This window comes from Microtus pennsylvanicus, chromosome 2 (assembly GCF_037038515.1).
Source record: "Microtus pennsylvanicus isolate mMicPen1 chromosome 2, mMicPen1.hap1, whole genome shotgun sequence".
Taxonomy (NCBI): domain Eukaryota; kingdom Metazoa; phylum Chordata; class Mammalia; order Rodentia; family Cricetidae; genus Microtus; species Microtus pennsylvanicus.
Genome location: NC_134580.1, coordinates 153,067,179 through 153,079,009, shown reverse-complemented (window position 1 = coordinate 153,079,009; position 11,831 = coordinate 153,067,179). Strand labels below are relative to the sequence as shown.

Sequence of the window (11,831 nt, the reverse complement as noted above, 5' to 3'; positions counted from 1 at the left end):
GGATGCGATAACTGGCTGAGAACTGCGGGCCAAGACGGGGTTCTCGCCCCTTGTCTGAGCCCTACGTCCTCCACAGCAGTTGGATGACAAGAACGACGTGAGGCAGCCAATGCTCCTAGTTGGCTCAATTTGAGTACCGCTTGCAGGCACCGCCACGTGGCCCGCTTCTCAACGCGCGCTTCTCTACGAGAGCGCCCAGGTCCCCGGATGGCGGGGGTGCAGTGACCAGCTCCTTCTGGGCACCGCGCCCCTAGAGCGCGTTTCCTCCGCTCAGCACGAGGCCCGCCGAACCGCCATGGCGCGCCTGGAAGTCGCTAAGTTTGGGAGACGCGCGTACGGCGACGGCTCCTCGGGGTTCGGAGACAGCCACGACCCTGGGTCGTGCGTCCCCAGGGATAGGCGCGCAGACAACGCGGGGTGCGCCCACCCGACCCCGCTGCGGTGTCCTTGTCCAGCCCACCTCTCCCATCAGGTGGTCTCCGGCTGCGGGATCCCGCAGGGCGGGAGCGTCGGACCCACGGACCCCGTTCCTTGCCACTCGCAAGCCCAGGGGAGGGGGCTTCCCACAATGCCCAGCGAGCTCCAGCCCGCACTTCCGCTGTCCGGCCCCGCGGGGGGGCGGTGGGCCGCCGGAGCACCGGCGGCTACTCGGCCCCGGCCAGTCCGCTGCGCCCTGCCGCCGGAGCGGGGGGCGGGGCCGGCAGGCGGGGGCGGGGGCGGGGCCGGGGCGGTGGCCGAGGCCAGGGCGCAGTGCGGACCAATCAGCGGCGGCCGGGCGCGCGCCGGGGGCGGGGTCAGGGTCCGCGGGCGGGGCGCGCGGGGGCCGCGGGGCTGGAGCAGCGCGGGGGCGCGCGCCGGCCTGACGGACGGACGAACGGACGGGCGGGCGGACCGAGCCACCCGGGCGAGCGCGCAGCTCGGACCCTCCCGGACGTAGCGCTCGCTGGTGGCCGCGCGATCACCGGTCCGCGGCCACGGCGCCCGCTCGCGCCGGCGCCCCATGGGGTCACAGGTAAGCTGCGCCAGCTTCATTGTCCGCGCGGCCGGGCTGGCGCACCACGCCGGGGCCGGGGCCGAAGCCCTGGCCGGAGCCTGGGCCGGGGCGGGGGCCGAGCAGCTGCAGCCCTCGCCGCTGTGAGCCAGGGCGCGCCCCCGCCCTGCCACCGGCCCCGCCCCGTCCCGCCTCGCGGGGGCGCCCTCCTGGGGGCGATGGCGCTCGGGGACAAGGCGGACGGAGACCCAGGCCCGTGGGGCCACTGCCCGAGTGGCGTGGGCGGGGCGGCGCTGCGCGGCAGGTTCCCGCGGGGCTGATCCCGGAGGCGGTCGCGGCGCCGAGCTGCCCGACCCCTTGGCCCCCTGGCACCTCCGGCAGCCACAGCGACCGCCGGGGTCCCTCTTCGTCACCTTCGGAAGGGGAATTTTCCAGCTGGTAATTTCTGCTGCGTCAACGCCTGGCCCCAGGAGGCAGCCCGGGGGCGTCCCTGCGCCCCCCGCCCGTGCCGCCCTGTGCGTCCCCCGCCCGCTCAACAGAGCCGCACCCGGACCCGCCCGCGCCGAGTTTGCCAAGAGTCAGAACTGTGGGACGTGGGCCCTGGGGGTCTTGGGGGTCATTGTCTCCCCAGAAGTCGAAAGCCGGCCGTTTTAGATTTCCATTTTAATCATGGGCCAAACTGGGGTGCAGGGCCCTCCCGGTGCTGTGGAGAGGGGAGCGCAGATGAGACGCGGCGCTCGGAGCGCACGGGGCGCGCAGGCGAACCGGGTCCGCTACGAGTCGCGTCTTTGTTTCCCAGTAAATAGACCTGTCAGTTTTACAGGTTAGCGAATGTCAGTGTCCGACAACTCAATCCCGAGGGTAAAACCGGAATTTTCTGCACCATGGAGAGGGTTCTGGCTAGTTGGGGGATTCCCTGGTATGGCTAGCGATTTCAATATTAGTAGGCGGAACCAGCCATACACAATAGGACTGAATCCGGGAGCCCGGGGGAGCAAGCTAAATGGGGCGAAGGACAGATAATTTCTAACCCAAAGAAATATGAACAGAAGAAAGTTTGACCGAAATTCTCTGTGAATTTCCCCCGGCTCGCGGAGCCAGCGTTTAGTGAAGGTTACAGTGACAAGATTGTTATCAGCCCGTTTAAAGAAATGCTAATTGGAAAATGGATTTAGTGAACCGTCTGGGCGCTGACACCTGTGCACGGAGCATTCCTGTGGGTGCATTGTCTCGCTTGTAGAACATTGGGTTGAATCCATCCTCTAGGCTAACTTCCCGTTTGGGTGCAGATTCGCGAATTCCGCTCTTGCTGGTCCTTGTCTTGCCTGTGCAAGGCAGTGTTTCCACTCGGCAAGAGAATAGTTTGTTCACCAAAAGGAAATTTATGGAAGGGTTTCCACGAGAATAATGAAACAAAGTTTATTATAGTAGAAGTTCTCCGTTTTGGTATATTTTGTGATGTTAGGTACTTTGAACTGTAAAGTTTAGGATACATCTCCTATATTATTGCAGAAAAGATTAAGTAAATGATAGTGGTACTTAGGCAGAAGTTATTGCATATAAAAGTTTCGCATTGTCTTTGAAAATCTTGTAATTGTTCTCTCATTTTTTTTTTTCTGAAGGGAAACGACTTTGGGGGTTATTGTCAGTTTTCTCTTTAGAATAGTAGAAAGAACTCACTTTGAGTTTCTAGAAATTCAAAACCCAGTCTCGCCTCAGGCGTGCTCGAAGACAACATTTAATTAAGCTTCTCACTGGCACTACCTTGAATGTAAGAATTTTGCTTTGCTTAGTTAATTTCTATTCGTGTTCCGTTGCTTTATGTAAATGTAAAATTGTCCTGTGTCCAGACCCCAATCTGCCACTGCTGACACCCAGTACCTTGCACCAGCTATGCCAGGGTCAGGCCAGTTCTGTTCACTTCCCTGTGACTTCTGGTGCTCCTTAGTCAGACAACAGAGAAACCAGGACATGCACATCAAGAAATGGAGAAAATGCTTCAAAGATTCATAGAAAATGCCTGAGAATGTGGGAGACCTGTTACTGCTGAAGATGTCTTATTTACAAATACTGCTAAACTGAACTATGTTTTAACAGTGAACTTCCTAACTTTCTCCTTGTGTGGGGGTTTTCAAATTAAGGGAAATTGGGCCACTCTGTCCCTGTGGTCTGGTTTCTGGGGCACTGATCAGCTGCTGTACTGTACTCCATGAGGTCTTAGACCAGCCTCTGAGAACCGAAGAGGCCCATTTAGTGTATCCGGCAGAAATATACTTGCACTAATTCCTCACAGTGCAGTCTTTTGCAGTACTTAGGCACCCTCTTATCTGTGAGTGAGAAGAAACTTTTAGAAACAGTTGTCTCCATTTAATTTACATACCTGCCTTAAGCAGCCTGTTTCAGGAGCTTCATGTTTTGTTTTGCTTTTCTCATTTGTTGAAAAAAAAAGTAAGCCTTTTATTCTGCTCTAAAAACATATTCTAATTTAAATTCTCTGGAGTAATGGTGGATTGTTAAGAATTTCCCTTTGAAGCTAAGGCAGTGGTGGGTGGTGCTGCTGCCTTTACTCCCAGCATTTGGGAAGCAGAGATAGTTGAATCTCTAAGTTTGAGGCCAGCCTGGTCTACAGAGTGAGTTTTCGGACAGCCAAGGTTACACAAAGAAACCCTGTTTTCAAAAAAAAAAAATTTAAAATTTCACTTTGAATCTATCCTTTGGCTAGGAGTGGGTGGAAATTTTTGTTCCTAGAGTTTGCTGAGTGGCCCGACCCCTAAAAATAAACAGATAAGGGAAATGTTCTATTAAGACCAAAAGACAAGTCATTGAAACTCTGCCAACTTGTTCCAGTCATGATTTTCTGTCTTCTTGTTGCTGCTCTGTCTTTGGCCCGGCCAGTTCTGGTCTTGGGCTTGTCATGAGTGCTGGACTCTGAGAATATGGAGTTGGCAGATTAGCTCTTTTCTTTTCTCCCTTTCTCTTTCCCTTCTTATTTTTTGAGATATGATTTTACTCTCTAGTCCAGGATGACTTCAGACTTTGCATGTAGCTTAGGTTGGCCTCAAATGTGAGGCAGTTTTCCTCTCAGTTTTTTAAATGCTAGAATTATAGCTGTGAGCTTGTACCCAGTCTTTTCTATTCTTTTTGTTTTGTTATGTTTTGTTTTGAGACAGAGTTATATATAGTCCCGGCTGGCCTCAAACCCATGATGTAGCTGAGGATGCCCTTAACCTCCTGATCTTTTGCCTCCAATATCATGTGTATTTTAGACCGAAGGTGGACACCATCAAGCTTGGCTTTCCTGCCATAATTGCTTAACCACCTTTTATTTCCCTTAGGTTTGTGCTCTGGTTTACTAGTGGCGTGTGCCTGATGGCATTGCTTCAGGGTAGAAAGAGGAACACTTTCTGACAGCTTATTTTGTGAACGACCGAAAGGAAAGCAAAATAAGTCGAATTTGACCTAAGTCTGACTTATATAAGATTTTATGTTGACTAATTGAATTTCAGAGTTTCATCAGTGACATTTAGCTTTGATTTATATTTTTAAATTACTAAGCATTTTCTTTTATTTTATTCATTTACTTTTTAAAACAAGGTTTCCCTGTGTAGCACTGGGATTAAATTTATGTGCCACCACCACCAAGCAACTGAGTATTTTAAAAACATAATTTGGATTAAAAAAATTACTAACCTAGTTATCAGAGTAGCAAGTTGAGAAGCGCCAGTATATTTTTCAGTAGCACAGGCTGAGATTTTTGTGTTCCGACAGATGTGTTTTCTGAGATGTGTTAGCAGATATTCTGGCTTTCCTTCCTTCGTTCTCTCCCACCCCACCCCACCCCCCTTCAGTTTTTGAGGCATGGTTTTGCTATGTAGCCCATACAGGTGTGGAACTCAAGATCCTTCTTCTGGACACTGGGATCAGAGATACATACACCATCATTCCTGCTCCCAGGGTTTCTTATGACTGTTTTTTGGCATTCAGAACCTGCTATGGAGACCTTGGGTCAGTCTGGGACCACAACTGACATAAATGCCAGTGAGAAACATCTCAGAGAATGCAGGCAAGATGAGGAGAAGTCTTGGAGTTTCTACAGGTACCCTGAGGAAATAACCTTCAGCGTCTCACTCAGAACTGGCACCCAGTTAGCTGTGTCTTCCTCTGCTTTGTGGATATTGGATTGCTGGTGAGAGCTGGTAGATCTAGGACAGAAAGGTACTGGGCATGAGATGTGACCTTTCATAGCTTGTCTTCAGCACACAAGCCCTTTCCTGTGGGTGACATGGTTGGTTCTGCAGGTGCCCAGGCTGTATACTGAGTTTCTTCTACGTTTCTGCCAGTACTCCTCTAACTTCTGGATGTCTTTTCAATTGCCCACAAAATAGGAAAGATGCAGAAATTCACATGAATGATGGGAAGTGATGGAGCTCACTTTTAATTCCAGCATTTGAGAGGCAGAGGTACGCAGTTCTCTGTGAGCCTGGTCTATAGAGTGAGTTCTAGCACAGGCTCCAGAGCTGTACAGAGAAACCCTGTCTTGAAAAACAAAACAAAACAAAATCTTAAGGAGGCTGGAGAGATGGCTCATGGCTCAGTGATTAAGAGCACTGACAACTCTTCCAGAGGACCCAGGTTTGATCACCAGTGTCCATATGGTGGCTCACAATCATCTGTAACTCCAGTTCTAGGAGATCAAACTCCCTCTTCTGGCCCTCAAAAGCATCAGGCATGAAAGTGTTGCACGTACATATAGGAAGGAAAACGCACCCATGCACATAATTTTTTTTAATATAAATTTATTATATATACAGTGTTCTGCCTTCATATATGCCTGCAGGCAAGAAGAGGGTACCAGATCTCATTATGGATGGTTGTGAGCCACCATGTGGTTGCTGAGAATTGAACTCAGGACCTCTGGAAGAGCAGCCAGTGCTCTTAACCACTGAACCATCTCTCCAGCCCCGCACATAAAAAATTTTTAAAACTTATCTTAATTTAGTCAGACATGGTGGCTTGTGCCTTTTGCTGTGTACAATTTCAGTGGAGTTGTGGTTGCTGAATGTTTTTCAGTCCGTGAGATCTCAGGATGGTCATCCCGGGAGGTTTATGTCTGGCTTGATACTGTCCTGTCTCCACCGTATACCCATTGAAAATGAGCCGTAAAGGGAAAGTGGTCCACAGTCTTGGTGCTCAAAATAGGTCTGTTCTGTGCTCTCATTCTATCCCATTTAAAGCGCCGAAGCCTGTGAGTGGCAGTATGCTTTTATTTAGGAAGTTCAAAGCCAGTTTGGGAATTTCTGAAAGAAGAAATTACGAGGACAAACTGGGAACAATTTGCTGGTGCAACTGACATTCTTCATTTTACAATTTTAGGCAGAATCTGTGACCTTCTAAATACTTGTATTTTCTTATATTTCAAGGAGACCTGCTAAACCTCAAGGTTATCTTGATGTTTGGACTTTTTGTATATGATTGTACCCTTCCAGGAAGCCTGCATAAGACTCCACACTGAATGTCTGGTCATGAGGAAGCCTTGGGTCACCTAAGGCTCTGCTGCATTCAAAATCTCTCTTTTCAAATGCAACTTTGTCATTAATAGTAGCCATTCCTTGGCCAGCATTCCCTCATCCCCACAGCAAAAGGGATGTCACAGAGAGTAAGTGCCCAGAGTTCCAGACACCAAGGTCAGAAAGACATGGGGACAGAGGAGGAGAAGATACAGAAAGGGAAAAGATGCTCTGGGGAACATGGGTCATGGTTGAAGTGTCCTGGAATAATGTCTTTTTCTTCTTCATGTATTCATGCTCTTGGTGGGATGAATTTTTGTGGCTGCTGGGCATGTAGCTTGTAGGTACTATGAATACATTGTATGTTCACTGTATGTAGTTTGTGAGTGCTGTGGGTGCTAATATGTGATGATGTTAGTGTGAGTGCCTGTGTGGATGGTATGTGGTGTGCACACTTTGTGAGTGCTGTGTATGCAACATGTGAATACTATGAGTTCGGAGTTTGGGTACTATGCATGCAGTGTATGGCAGCGTATGTACTGTGCCCATATGTGCAGTACGATAAGTATCTTGTGTGCCCTGTATTGGTACTGTGTGTGGATATGTAGATGCTGTGTATGTGTTTTGAAGACGTGTACAGTGTGTGGATTCTGTAGACACAGTGTGGGTGCTGTGAGTGTCACTCTGTTTTCCTTCATTGACTGGTGCTTGTTCCTGAAAACATGGTTTCAGATCCAGCATGGGAGTATGAAGAAGCTGCCAATCCTGATGTATTGCTGAGCCTGGTCTTGTGGGCCATCAGTGAACCCAAAGGCTTGTAAACCCAGTCTTCTGCATTCTGATTGGGCCTCAGAAGCCACTGCATCCCTCAGACTTGTTTTTCATATTTGCACATGTCAGCTCTGGGGACGTTTCCAAGGCTTTTAGCAAATTCCCATTTGGGTTCTATGTCCCAAAGGAAGGGGTTGCACCCTGGCAAGTGTTTGGGGGTCACTTCAGGACATTAGACTGCAGCCGGGAGGTGCTCAACCGTCTGTGCCCCTCCTTCCTGGCTGCCTCTACCTACAGAGTCATTATGGCAGCTGCTCTGTGCAGGATGTCAACCTTCCAGCTCTTCTCATTGTGCCAGTTCCAGTGGCGGCTTCCTCCATCTATGCCTACGGTGTCAACAGCACTGAGAATTCCCTGTAGTCTGGAGTTGAGGGCATGGTTCTCCCGTAGACACTTCAGGAGAGAAAGTTAGAGTTTTTGGCTCTTGCTGTGCTCACCAAGTGAGGAGATTTTCCTGGGCATCCCATGGTCTTGTGTTCTGAGAACTTGGAGTAATATGAAGATACTGCTGCCTGGGATTACTAACCCTGAATCCACTTGTGTGAAAGGAGACTAAGAGAGTTAGGATATTTAAAACACAAAGGTGGTGGTGGAGCACACCTTTAATCTCAGCACTTGGGAGGCAGAGACAGGCAGATCTCTGTGAGTTCCTGGACTGTCAGGGCTACACAAAGAAACGCTGTCTTGGGGAGAAAAAAATATTTAATTGTTGAGTATCATTAATCTCAACTCTTTCATTTGCTTCAGGCAGGAGCATCCCTGTTATTTAATGTGTGTGTGTATGAGAGAGAGAGAGAGAGAGAGAGAGAGAGAGAGAGAGAGAGAGAGAGAGAGAGTTAGTTTTGTTTTTTGTTTTTGTTTTCTTGGGCGGGGGTTTGAAACAGGGTTTCTCCGTAACTTTGGAATCTGTCCTGGAACTCGCTCCGTAGACTAGGCTGGCCTTGAACTCACAGAGATCCACCTGCCTCTGCCTCCCGAGTGCTGGGATTAAAGGCCTTCACCACCCCCGCCAGCATTGCTTTCTTTGTTTTTTTGTTTTAATGTGTGTGTGCATGCACACATGTTTGCAGGTATATGTGGAAGTCAGAAGTTAACCTGTACTGTATCTCTGAGCCCAGACCCTTTGAAGAGCTTTATAGGGATCTACTTTCCAGCCTTACTATAAAAGTGCTCAGTGAGAATTTGCTGACTGAGGTCATGTGGGTTCGAGGTGAAGATTACTAATACCAACCAAGCAGTAGTGGTGCACACCTTTAATCCCAGCACTTGGGAGGCAGAGACAGGCAGATCTCTGTGAGTTTGAGGCGAGACTGGTCTACAGAGTGAGTTCCAGGACAGGTTCCAAAGTTACAGAGAAACCCTGAATCAAAAAAACAAAAATAACACCATCTCAGTTTGTGTTAGATAGGGTGCCATTTGCAAAGGTGCCCACTTAACTTTCTGTACTATAATTTTTTTTTTTTTTGAGATAGGGTTTCTCTGTAGCTTTGGTCCTGGAACTCACTCTGTAGACCAGCCTGACCTCAAACTCACAGAGATCCACCTGCTTCTGCCTCCTAAGAGCTGGGGTTAAAGCTTTCAGTATTGCTTAAGAGCAACTACAAGTTACTTCATCGATCCATCCTCCCTCCCTCCTTCCCTTCTTTCTTTTTTTATCTCTCTTTCTTTCTTTTTGATATTTTGGAAGCCAGAAGTCCAAGATCAAAGTTTCATCAGGTTCCCTCCACTGTGGCCCAGGAGAGATCTCGTTTCTCCCAGAATCAGGTAATGGTACCTGTTCTTCCTTTATAGACTTGTTTCTCCATTCTCTGACTTCATCTTCATGTGACCTTCCCCATTGTGTGTCTGTGTACAGGGACACCAGTCATAGTGGTTTAGATCCACTCTACTGTATGAGGAACTTCTCTCAACTTGACCATGCCTACAGAAACCCTTTTTCCAAATGAAGTCCCATTTAAAACTGCTGGAGGTCGGAGCCTCCACAGACCTGTTCAGCTCTGACACTTTTCCCACGTAGATTTTGCTCAGTCTAGCATTTATCAAGGCCTCTCCAAGTATTTCTAGCTGTCACCTTCCTCAGCTATGATATCCTTGGTAGTCTTGTTATTCACAACAGAGATGGCAAGTTAGCAGCAAATCAGCTAATATGTACTGTGAACCTGCACATGCCCCAAGCCGAAAGCAAGAGGGTTTTCAGCTTGGGGGTTAGCAGTGAACTGTGAGCCAGAAACTGTGGTGAGGGTAGCAATGACGTAAAGACAGATTGGAGTCTCTTTAGTTACAGGACAGGGCCTTGGAGGGAGATGCAGCAGAGGAAGGAGCAAGGACGAGATTGACATTCTGGGTGTGATGAGAAGCGGAGACCAGAGTACTGGCAGGCAATCTGTGTATGTGTCCCCAAAGAAGGCTTTGGGTCTCTATATTTGTTGTGCTACCTCATTTGTTCCCATTTGTGCTACCAGATCATATTAGGGTCCTGGATCTTTCTCTTCCTTGGGCAGCAGATAAGTCCTTGCTACCTCTTTCAGAAAGCATTTTGTGGGAATGTGTATGTGGTGGTGGGGCTCAGACCTGTGGCTGTGACATATATTAGGCAAGTGCTGTGACTGAACAGGGCCTCCAGCCCCAAAAAGGCATTTGAAATATTTTCCCTGAAAATGAACAGCAAATCCTGAAATACAGTTATGGAAACATGGAAAGATTTGGCTTATGATATAGAAACATTAATTTTATTGTGTGATGTATCTGACATTCAACTTTGAGGATTGCAGATGTAGCTTGGTTGGTGTAGTACTTGCCTGATATACGTAAAGACCTGGATTTGATTTCCAGCATCCCATAATACTGCCTGTGGTGGGCTGGGTATTTGTCTTAAGTTTTCTTTTGCTGTGATGAAACACCATGACCAAAGAGCAAGTTGGGGAGGAAAGGGTTCATTTGGCTTACACTTCAGCATTGCTGTTTATCACTGAAGAAAGTCGGGACAGGAACTCAAAACAGGGCAGGATCCCAGAGACAGGAGCTGATGCAGAGGCCATGGAGGGGACTGCTTACTGGCTTGCTCCCCATGGCCTACTCAGACCGCCTTTGTATAGAACCTAGGAACTGAGGCTCCTTCCTCTCTAATGACTCTGAATCAAGTTGATACACAGAACCAGCCAGCACAGTGTTATAACAAATGCCTTTAATTCCAGTACTCAGGAAGCAGAGGCAGGCTGATTGATCTCTGGGAGTTCTAGGCTGTTGTGGTCTACATAGTTCTAAGCCAGCCAGAGAGTTAATGGTGAGACCCTGAATCAAATAAAAACAACAACAGAAACAAACAAACAATAAGCCAGTTGTGGTAGCACACACCTATAATCTCAGCTTTTAGGAGATGAAGGCAGTAGGATTAGAATCATCCATAACTATGTAGTAAGCTTGGGGCTAGCTGAGACCGTCTTTTTTTTTTTTTTTTGGTGGGGGAGGTTTGAGATAGGGTTTCTCTGTGTAACAGTCCTGGCTGTCCTGGAACTCACTCTAGACCAAGCTGGCCTTGAAACTCACAGAGATCCACCTGCCTCTGCCTCCCAAATGCTAGGATTAAAGGTGTGTGCCACCACTGCCCAGCTACACTGATTTAAAAAAAAAAAAAGAGGAGGGAATGGGGCTGGAGAGATGGCTCAGCAGTTAAGAATGTTTGTTGTGCAAGCTTGCCAAACTGAATTCTATCCCTGAAACTGTAGGAGACATGTAGATACTTGTGCTCACGGAACCCATGCAAAAGTAGGAGAGAATTTAAAAGGGGGGCATTCCAAGGTACCTGTGGCAGCCATGGTCAGCTGTTGGTCAGCTGTGAGAATGACTTGTCTGAAATGAACTGTGTTCCAGCTTGCAGCCCTTGTACTGCAGAGATGGGTCGCTGTCCCTGAGGTCACTTTGAGCGTGGCCTTGGCTTGAGGCAGATCCTTCTGCAGATGTGAGTAGGTCTTCCAGAGGGATAAGGCGGATAGAAGATGAGGACCACATCTGTAGAGTCAGGTACCAGGGTAGAAGGAGCCGAACGTGTGGCTGTTACTGCTTGATTACATACTCTTCCAGTTTTTTTTTTGTTTTTTTTTTTTACTCTTCCAGTTTTGTAAAAGTGACATTTGCTTATACCTTAATTGTGTTAAAAAAATAACTTCAGGCAGGCTGGTCAGATGACTCAATTGTTACAGTTGCTAGCTGCCAGGCTTGAGGAATTGAATTTGATTCCCAGAACCCACATGGTGGAAGGAGAGAACCAGGAGAACAGTAAGTTGTCCTCTGACTTCCATAATCATACTGTGGAATAGTGCCCACCCTGCATAAATATGTAACTTTTAAGACTTTAGACTTTTTTGTTTTTTTAGTTTTCCAGCCAGCTCTGACTGTTCTGGAACTTGCTCTGTAGACCAGGCTGGTCTCAAACTCACAGAGATTCACCTGCTTCTGCCTCCCAACTGCTGGGTTCAAAGGCCAGATGCGCCACCACCACCCTA

The 11,831-nt window shown here is 48.4% G+C and overlaps 1 protein-coding gene across 2 annotated transcripts in view; it reads left to right on the top strand.

Annotated features, from left to right (window-relative positions):
• Positions 1 to 846: 846 nt before the first annotated feature.
• The window catches only part of Zbtb46 (zinc finger and BTB domain containing 46), a 67,657-nt gene continuing 56,672 nt past the window's right edge, over positions 847 to 11,831 (top strand). The window contains exon 1 of one of the 2 annotated variants that reach the window (XM_075963389.1): positions 847 to 1,012. The gene's annotated coding sequence lies outside the window, so the exon portion shown is untranslated. Of the gene's footprint in view, positions 1,013 to 1,224; positions 9,094 to 11,831 lie in introns of those variants that run through there. The other variant, XM_075963390.1, reaches the window with a different exon arrangement.